Source organism: Sturnira hondurensis, unplaced genomic scaffold (assembly GCF_014824575.4).
Source record: "Sturnira hondurensis isolate 20B ecotype Veracruz unplaced genomic scaffold, ASM1482457v3 Scaffold0021795, whole genome shotgun sequence".
NCBI classification, from domain to species: domain Eukaryota; kingdom Metazoa; phylum Chordata; class Mammalia; order Chiroptera; family Phyllostomidae; genus Sturnira; species Sturnira hondurensis.
The window spans coordinates 5776673-5787080 of NW_028094426.1; the positions used below are offsets into that span (position 1 = coordinate 5776673).

The 10408-nt window shown below is 40.1% G+C and overlaps 1 pseudogene; it reads right to left on the reverse strand.

The window, feature by feature from the left end:
* Positions 1-204: 204 nt before the first annotated feature.
* LOC118978506 (uncharacterized) lies at positions 205-323 on the reverse strand (annotated as a pseudogene).
* Positions 324-10408: the final 10085 nt, after the last annotated feature.

A 10408-nucleotide genomic window follows, 5' to 3' on the forward strand; every position in this document is an offset into this window, starting at 1 on the left:
ACTGCCAATTTACAGAAAGTAAAAAATGTATAAAATAATGCCACAAAGATGCAATTGGTAAAATCCTGTTTTTTCAACAAATATTTTAAGGAGGAGGAGAAGTGATAGACAGAAGCCCTGGAGACTAAAAAAAAAGGATTTGAGAGGAATAAAAGCCAATTGCAGCACAAGAATCTTATTTAAAACCTGATTCCAAACAAAAACAAACTTGGAATAAATTGAAATAATAAGGAAAACTTGAGCATCAACAGAATAGTTTCAATTAGCAATAATCGTGTCTCTGATAAACCTCATTGGCTCCGATACTGCCACTGTGCGAAGCTCAACAGAATAGTTGATAATAGTAAGAAACAATAGTTAATATCTTAGCTGTGGTAATGGTGTCGTGGTTGTGTCAGGAAGGTGCCTGTCTTTCTGTGATACCGAAGTACTTGTGAATGAAACTGCCTCTGAGTGTTGCTATAACACAATCTGATGTATAAGAGGAAAGCAGGGTCATAAAGAAAAAAGGTTTAAGCATGAAAACGTCATTGGAACTGGTGATGAGTATATAATAGTTATACACTCCTCTCTAGTTTTGTTTGCATTTGAAATTTTCCATAAAAAAGTAAAAACAAAACCCAGATTCTTACCATTCCCTAACAAAGACAGGTATAGCCTGGACCACGCCCACTTCCCTAGTCTCATCTCACTTCTCTCTGCTCACTTGTTTTGCCGGCGATCCTGACCTTATTTCTCTCCTGTGACTGAATCAAGCTCTTTGTACAGAAAGAATGGAGCCAAGAAAAGTTTTGAAGACAGAATGTCTGCAAATTACTCAAAAATCATAAAAGACATTAAACATAGACATAAGAAGCTAAAGGAGGCAGTAATTTTCTATTTGCCCTTTTTCTACTAATTCTAGAATTCTTAGCCTGTTATTGGCACTGTATTCTAGGGACACCTCATACCCCAAGGCCATCCTAAATCTGCAACTGACCACTTTGGTGGATTTCAACCCAGAAAATCTCCTCAACCCCACCCTGACCACTATTTGCACCCTCTGAGTGACCCTGGACACTGTTATTAACCCCAGACACCAGCATGAACAAGCCCCAGGTTTGAGGTTTGTAGCAATGGCAGGTTCTATGTGATGCCTTTAGAGCTAAGGCGAATCTGGATGGTGGAAGAATTGCTCTTTCTCATGGAGTTTGATGTGAAAGTGAGAATGGAATATACCACTGCCAATGAAAGTTTAGAGGCCTTCTGCAGACACTCTCTTCCCCAGTGGTTTTCACGGCAAGGCATCTGATCTGAGGCAGGAGGGGTGACTTCAGAAACAGGGACCAAACAGTGGGATATTGAGGCACTTAAGGGTGAAGAAGTGAAAGTGCTTAAATCAAGTAGAAAAGGACAAAAGTGAGAATGAAGAGGATAACAACTGTGAATTTGGGGTGCTCCATCCCCAAAGATTTCTTTTTTTTTAAATTTTATTTATTTATTTATTTTTAGGGGGGAAGGAGAGAGGGAGAGAAACATCAATGTATGGTTGCCTTTTGTGCGTCCCCTGCTGGTAGTTAGCCTGTAAGGAGCCGGCCTGCAACCCAGGCATGTGCCCTGACTGGGAACCGAACCGCGATCGTCTGGTTCGCAGGCCCGCGCCCAATCCACTGCGCTACGACAGCCAGGGCAAGGATTTCTTTATGAGAACACAAAACCAATGCTTACTTCTGTGTCAGCACCAGTTGCAGAAACCTGGCCGTAAGATAAACGGGGTGAGACAAAGGGCACATTGTGACGGGAAGGCGGAGGAACGCAGGCAGTTACATAACTCTGTGGCAGCTCCACACACCTGGGGAAGAGCTGACAGTTCCAAAAGCCAGGAATAGAGCCACATGTGATTGGGAAGGAGAATGTACCTGCCCGGGGAGAGCACTGCCGGCAAAGTGATGAGCAAGGGAAGCATTGTCCTGCTACGATTAGGTCACGGAACCTGAGAGTGAAGAGATGGACGGGTTCTGGTGATGGAAAGCACGGCCTAGGGACTACAGTCCGTAGTGATGTCATAACTATGTACGGTGCCGAAGGAGTACTGGACTTATCGGGGTCATCGCTTGTAAGTTATACAAATGTCTAATCACTATGTGGTACAACTGAAACTAGTACACTATTTGTATGTCGATTGTAGTTAAAAAATAATTTTATTTAAAAATGCAGAGCTTCTGTCTATGGCCCTGAACATGCCCGATCTCGTCTAAAAATGCAGAGCTTCTGAAATTTTTAGTGAGGGAGAGAGATAGATTTGAGGATTAGAAATCAATGATGGCCACACCACCACTGTGCTGTTTCTAAAAAGCCACGGGGTGTTGACAGCACCCACCATTCATCTCGTTTACCCAAAACAATTGCGTTCTTTGAGCACACACTGTTTGCCAAGCCCTGTGCTAGACGCAGAGATTGCAATACTGCATGAAACAGGCGTGGTTTCTGAGGATAGGTAAGGTGTCTTCTCCTTCTCTCTCAGGAGGTTGGGTGCCCAGAGACAGTCCCCGAGAGGTGAGCAAAGGGACTTGCCTAGGCTCACCTCTCCTGGCTCGCTCTTTACCCGAAACCTCTCCCCTGAAGCCCCTGTGAACCCCATTTTACAGGGGGCAGAGTCCAAAAGTGACTAGTCCACAGGGACACAGGACAGGAAGCCACGTCCCCCAGAGGCCAGAACTCGTTACTTTGCAGAATCTGCGATATAGTGCAATGAAAAAAGCCTAAACCTTCAAAAATTTAGTTCCCTGAACAGGACAAAATAGCTACATAGAACTATCCACTTTGCTATCACTACTATAGTCACTTTTATTCAAAAATAGGTGAGTCAAGGTTGGTATCTATTCCTACTTTGCCTGAGGTAGAAGATAATTGATGCTATGGAGAAAATGGCAGCATTGAATAGTGAATTGAATTAAATCTGCTCTCTCCTGTACAGAGATGGGTAAAAGTAAGTTTACAGTCATAATACAGATAAATAATACAATAATTGATAAATAACGATACAAGAATACACTGTATTTCATGTACTCACAACTATAAAGCTACTTTTGCCCACCCCTATACATAAATTAATGCATATAAAGTAACCTGGCTCAAAGAAATTGAAGAACTTTTGTCTGCGTAAAACTGGAATCAAAATGAAAGAACTGAGACAAACTAACTACAATATACAGGTAACATGAAATAATCAGATTATGAATATTATACCTGAACACACACCAAAATCATCTCTTTAAAATGAATATTTAAAATATTAAAGCAGTAAAGAAACTTAAAATGTAATTTTAATTATTCTGTTATAGAAACATATAATCACATGTATGTTTTTTCATATGTATATTTTTCTTGTATGAGATAACTTTTATTTTTGAGCAGATAATAAACATGTTTGGTTAAAATAGAGTGAACAGCGGAAGAATGGGTCTCTTCCTCACTCCTTGTCACTGAGGTCCCAGTCCCAGAGGCACCCGCTGAAACCAGTTGCCCAGGTGTCCTTGGGAAGTAGTGCTGATGGCTGTGGTCATGCTCCTGCCCTGCTGGCTGTTTAACCACCACACCCGTTCCGATTGGTCAGCAAATACTGCTGTGGATACAGCATGTACACAGTTACACGTGCTAACTTGTTTCACAAATATAGCGCACTGTTGTGTCAATTTCCTTGATTATCTAAGTAATGTATGATTTTCTGTGTGCATATTTATATTGGCTACCTTGTCCTTTGATGGCTGAATGGGATTCCGTTCTGTGGATAGGTAATACTTTTTCAGCTCCATGGATGCACATCTTGGCTGTGTCTAAATCTTCACACAATTTTTACATAATTTTTTTAAATTTTTTTAATTCACTTATCTTTAGAGGGGAGGAGAGGAGAGAGGGAGAGAAACATCAATGTATGGTTGCCTTTCGTGCATCCCCTGCTGGGAGTTGGCCTGCAGGGAACTGGCCTGCAACCCAGGCATGTGCCCTGACTGGGAATGGAACTGCGATCCCTTAGTTCGTAGGCCCGTGCTCAACCCACTGAGCTACACCAGCCAGGGTCAATTTTTACATAATTTTTACACTCATCAGAAGTGGAAATGCTGTCTCAAATTATACTCACATTTTGCACTTACACAAGGGCCACCAACCTGTACTCCATGGGTGACAAAGCAAACTCCCCTATGGTCAGAAATGAGTCTACTTAGTTTTCTTTGCATTACCAACACGCTGTAGTATCAAAGTTTTTAATGTTTCTTGTTACAAGATGTGGAAACTGCCATTTCCCTGTACCTTTCTCTTTTTATGAGGGTATCTGGCATTTTGAAAGGAATATCAATAAGAGTTTACAATCATAAAATATTATCATTGTCTATTTCCTTGAAACTGTGTCCCTCAGAGAACTGTTCAGTTTTAGTCCGGGCCTTTGCCTGAGAGATGACTTTGGGAAACCCCTCTGCTTAGCAGAGAAGCGAGCAAGGTAGAGCCCGCGGAGGGCGCTGGCCCCTCACAGAGACAAGCAGTGACTGCAGCCTGGGGTTTCCTGCCCCGGCTTGTGGCCTGGTGCTCCTCCTTACTCTTGGTCTTATGGCATCACTGACAAGGAACTAAGTGCTGATACATAAAATGCTTTATTTTAATCCTAACATTGAATTTACTTTATGTAACACTTGCTTTCCAGAATGTCCTGATGTTCTGATTGTTTTATTATAAAGAGTTGAATTATAAGGAAGGAAAAGATGCACTTCTTAAAGTTATTTCCTCAGAATCAAATCAAGATGGAACTACTTTTGTAAGTGAACTTTAAATGCCATTTTCTGCCATTTCACATCTCACCCATGTCTCTGTCAGGATTCGCTGTGCTCTACATTTGGCTACAGCGTTGAACAGGCAACACTGAACAACCAAAGATTAATTATTTCTAATATTCCCTGTTTCACCCCATGATGGAAAGTCAGATTGTCTCTGTATGAAATTGGGATTAGAAATGATCTTCAATATTCAGACTGTTAACACAACCCACTCTCTCAGGAACATGAATAAAATGGAGGGTCTGTAGCCAAGCAAGTTCACTGTTACTCTGCGCATAATTAGTTTCCAGTGTCCCACCATAGGCTATGCTTGAGAGGAGATTTTAAAACCAAATAAGAGACTTCACAATTGACAAAGGGCATTTCCTTACATGATTTAATTTGTTCTCACAATGACTCTGTGAGGTCCTAGTGGCCCTTTCATTTTAAGATGAAAAAACTAGGGACTCCAACAACGTCCACCAAATGGCAATAGCAAAATCATGTTACAAAACTGGGCAATCAGAAAAGCAATTCAAGCTAAAATATATCCTCAGCCTGAAAAAAAAAAGACAATACCAAGATGAATTGTCATTTCACACTGCTTTTAATTAAGCTTCCAACTTATGATTTTTAGCATTTCACCATCTTTTCCTACATACTTTTCTAGGGCTATTTTTCCTCCCCATGAATTCAAGCCCAACCTTCCTTATGACTAATCTATTTGCTAAACACTGCAACATTTTCTAAATCTTATCTTCAGGACTGATGCCATTTCCTCTGCAGGTAATAATCATGTTTATTATCTTCCTCAAGGTGGTTGATATAGGTGGACTCTGTAAGTTACTCACAGACTAACACTAACGTGCAGAATCACTGTACCTCACCCAGTCTGCCAATAAAGTTGCTTTGCTGTCACTGGCCATCACCTACTCCCATGAGCCATATGTTGTAAAATTGTCTTTCCATTGTTATGAGCGTGCATTTTCTTAAATAGATGATCATTAAAGTCATCTTTTCAGAACAGTTTTGATCTTTGAGCACTTCTAGTATTTGGAGTCAGTTATGAACTTTAAAATGGCAGAGACTGCCGCGGTCCGGCCGCAGCTCATCTAAGGGTCCTCAGGTGAGAGTAGGCGTTGGCACTGGGTAACAGGCAACTACACAGCTCAAAGGCAGGTGAAGCACTGTTCCGTTTATTTTCATTTTTTATATTTTCATTTTTGGCATAGATTAACATTTACGGGTGTACAGCATGATCAGTTAAGCAGAAAAAAATCAATACAAAGGTAACCAGGAAAAGTACGAAAGTTCCCATAGTTTCAGTTATGTTAAACAAAAGTTATTTTGACCAGGAAAACCATTAATCAGACAATTTGAAATAGTTCTATGTATACAGTTTGAATGTCTTATTGTTTATTAAAGTTCTCAGAAATTGTCATGGGCAACAGGTACGCTTAGACCGAGCAGAGGTTAGGAAATTCATTATAAGCCTTTGTAATATCTAACTTAGCTATCTATCTTGCTGTCTAAAATGTTTTTTGTATACTGTGGACTCTAACTCCTTGGTAGTAGTTTCTAAGTGCTTAGTTTGTAATAGCTAACCAGCTTCTTCTGTTTTTATGCCTGTCTAATTCTAATTGATATATATTCCTATTCAAGGTAAAGGAGGGGCTGTTACTCTAACAACTCTTTAACAATCAGGGGCTATTTTCTAAAGGGGTTTTTGCTATTCTATGAGGCAGTTTTGTGGGAATACATATTTTTCCCTGAACTGTTCTTTCTTGGGTGGCTTACACAGGAACAAATAAGTAAAGTACGATGCCTTAATTCAGCCAGGGTGATATTGCTTAGGACTTGAGCCAACTGTTGTTTTTTCTCTGAGAGTGGTCATTAATTCTAGGAGATTCCAAATTATCAGAAGTGCAAAGGTTAGAATACTAAGAAACAGTAAGAATAAAAGCAACACCATATTTCCACTAATGCCACGTCCGACCTGCTGGAACATGCTTCTGTGAAGCCAGCATCTCCAAGTCGTGACTGTGTCAACCGACATGGTTAGAAAATGCTTCTGTGAAGCCTTTGTCCCCATGCCGTGACTGTGTCAGCCGACCTGGTTAGCATTGGACGTGGCAAGAGATAATGACGAAGATGGAGGCTACTACATAAATATGGTAAAAAATACCCAGAGACTTAAAGACCCTTCACATCCAGAGCTGATGACCAGGCACAGTCAAGCTAGTCAAGTCGTCCTGAGGCTCCCAGAACGGGGAATTACTGCAAACATGCTAAGAAGGATCTTAGTTCCTGAAAGCCCAATGTCTTCAGCATGGCTTTATGCCTTTGTCCACTCAGCTTGTGGCCTCCCCTTTGTGCCTGCCCCTGCCTCAGAGAAACCTTCACCAACAATGCCTCGGATCCGCTGAGCATCTAATAGACAATAGGTGGTGTGAGGTCTAGATTGTGCAAACAGAGAACCTGAGCACAGCTGGTGTGCAGAAGTGAAACGGAATGGCTTCAAGGACATTTGCTGTTTTGACAGAGTAAACACCCCCTTGTAGAAATGGAAAGGCCATGCCTCATACACAAGAACGTGGATAAACACTCCGAATAGCCACACCCTGTGTTTCAGGGTGATTTGTTTGATTTTTTTTTTGGCATTGAGACTGGGGAGGTGGTAGAAGTGGGTGTTCTAAATATATCCCTCAGTCATCCCTTTGCCTACGCAAGGAAGAGGAAACACATTTTTCTGCCGCGTAAGAAGTTGAGTGTTCTCTGAGCACAGAGTGAAGAGAAGTCCTCTTTTTGCCCTAAGCAAAATGTTGCCTAGGTTGCTGCCTGTTTCCCTTTCCTAGAAAAGATATCAACCCCCAGGTCTTTGAAAGGACTAAGGACAGGCTTTGTTTACATTGTAACTGCTTGGTAGCTGCTTCTTCAATGCTTTCTCCTGGGTGTTCCCCAATCAACGTTCCCTTTGCTGGCTGCATATTGGCCTTGCAGAAGCTTTTTAAAAAATCAACAATCCAAGGAGCCTAGACTAGGATCCCACGTTCGTTCCTCAATATAGCTGATTTAAACCTCCAAATCATTGTCCTTATATGTGTTATTATATCATAGTTTCTGTACATAACTATAATTTATTAAATGTATACTGTACATGAGTGTTTTACATGGGTTAACTCTAATGTTCAGAATGCTCCAATATTTAGAAAAATTGATAACTTCACATAAAACCACAAAATTAGCCCTGGCTGGTGTAGCTTGGTGGATTGAGCACGGGCCTGCGAACCAGAGGATTGTGGTTTGATTCCCAGTCAGGGCACATGCCTGGGTTGCAGGCTGGTTCCCTGCAGGCCAATTCCCAGCACGGGACGCACGAAAGGCAACCAGACATTGAAACATGAAACCATACATGTTTCTCTCCCTCTCTCCTTCCCCTCTAAAGATAAATAAATAAATAAAATCTTTTTAAAAAAACCCACAAAATTAGCAAATGCTTGAAGCAGATCTGCCTCAGGCCAAAACTCACCCTCTTGGCAACTCTAATGAGATTATAAGAAAAACATCAACAATTTTACACTTAAGAGTGACGATAAAAAAAAACATAAATTAACAGAAAAATACAAACTGTCAGCATTACTATTACATTTTCCTATTCCGTTAGCTTCAAGCTTGATTTATCTGTGGGAAAGAATAGAAAGAGATGAGTGAGGTCAGACTGAAAAACAACAAATGTTGGGAGTTTTACTTAAACATTGTCCACAACACTTCCAAAGAAGTTCCAGTAGGTGGCAGTGTTGAAGAACATTACTGAGAGTCACACGTTAACTGCAGCTATCACTGCATGAGGTTAGGTATCAAACAGTCTAAATATTGGCCCACATTTGCATTTCCAGTTATTTTATTTGTCGTCCTTGGAAAGATTCGGGAGCTAGAGCATTACCATTTCCAGATAATTGTTTAATTTGGTGTTCACCCTTCAACTTGGACATACAGAATATTGGCTTTAACACAGTACAGTAGGTTTGGCGAATCTTATTTGGAGCCCTTCAAAGTGTTCCAAATACCAATTCCATCCTGAACATTTTGTGTGCCACACTACAGAGTATTTAAATGGCTATTATTTTGTATTATGTCTCAAGTTGCTAGGTGATATGTGAAATACAGGGTCAGGTTCTGTTGACACAGCACAGGAATAATTAAGAATACTTACACTTTGCTTAGAAACCAAAGGAGCTGTCACATTTTCTTAACAGTTAAGGCCATTTACAAACTGCTCCACACTTTTCATTGCAACACTCGGTCCCCCATCCAATCTAACCATTTGCCTTTCTGTGAACTTCACTGTGGCTCCCATCTCCAAACTTTACATGCATTCTGTCTATTGAAAAATTTCTTATGTCATTCTTTCTCAATCCATGTTCCTACCTTGCTTCAAAACGCTGTTCAAAAACATTCTCTAGGCATTATTTCTTGACTAATTCTATGTTTCTTTCTTGCATCTTTGCTGTGCATTTTCTCAGAAATTATGAAACCAATTTTTCATAACTTGTATTTTCATATGTTTATCCTGTAATTTTTCAATTTAATATGTATTCAATACACATCAACAACTATTTTGAGATTTATATACCCAAAGTGTCATCTGAAGTCCATTCCATTTCTCATATTAAATATCTTTATGATTTGCATTCCTTTCAGAATTTCTTTCAAGAGAGGAATTTATGGTTTACAAGGCACTTTGAATAAAACGTGCAGAATATCCACATCTTCCTTTCTCTTTTTCTGCTATTTTTGTGCAAACATCACTGAAATATAATACATACATTGAAAAGTGTGCAAATGGCAGGCATACAGTTCATAACTTCTCACAAAGTAAACACACTTGTGTAGCCAAAACCTAGGTCCAGAGACTGAGGATTATCAGAACCAGGAGCCCTATCACCACTTTCTTGAATGCTGACACCATAGATTCACATTTTATTTAAAAATGTGTAAACAGCCCTGGCTGGTGTGGCTCAGTGGATTTAGTGCCAGCCTGGAAAGCAAGGGGTTGCTGGTTTGATTCCCAGTCAGGGCACATGTCTGGGTTGTAGGCCACTTCCCAGTAGTGGACACAGGAGAGGCAACCACACAACGATGTTTCTCCCCCTCTCTCCCTCCCTTCTCTCTAAAAATAAATAAATAAAATCTTTTTTAAAAACTTTTTTAAATGTATAAACCTTCTGCATACTGGTAATAGATGGGAGCAGAACACTACGTAGAGTAAACGTAACTGGTGATTGTAATTCATCCCCATTTATTTATGTCATCCTCACAACAATCCTAGGAATTACATCCTCTCATTTTTCTCATTTTCAGATAAGATAAACTGAATATTAGAATGGAGACAACACTTTTTAAGGCCACAGACATCGCTAATGGCAAAATTAAGATTTAAAATGTTATTTCTCCTACTCTAGAGACCCAGTTCTTAATCACTATACTCTACATAAAAGAAAAACATTTCAAAAATCAATATAATCAATAAAATGATACTTTCTTCCTGGTGGTGTTCTTTGGAAGAGTAAAGAAATAAGATTGGTAATAAGGTATGTGTCATAAAATATGGGCAGGCCAGG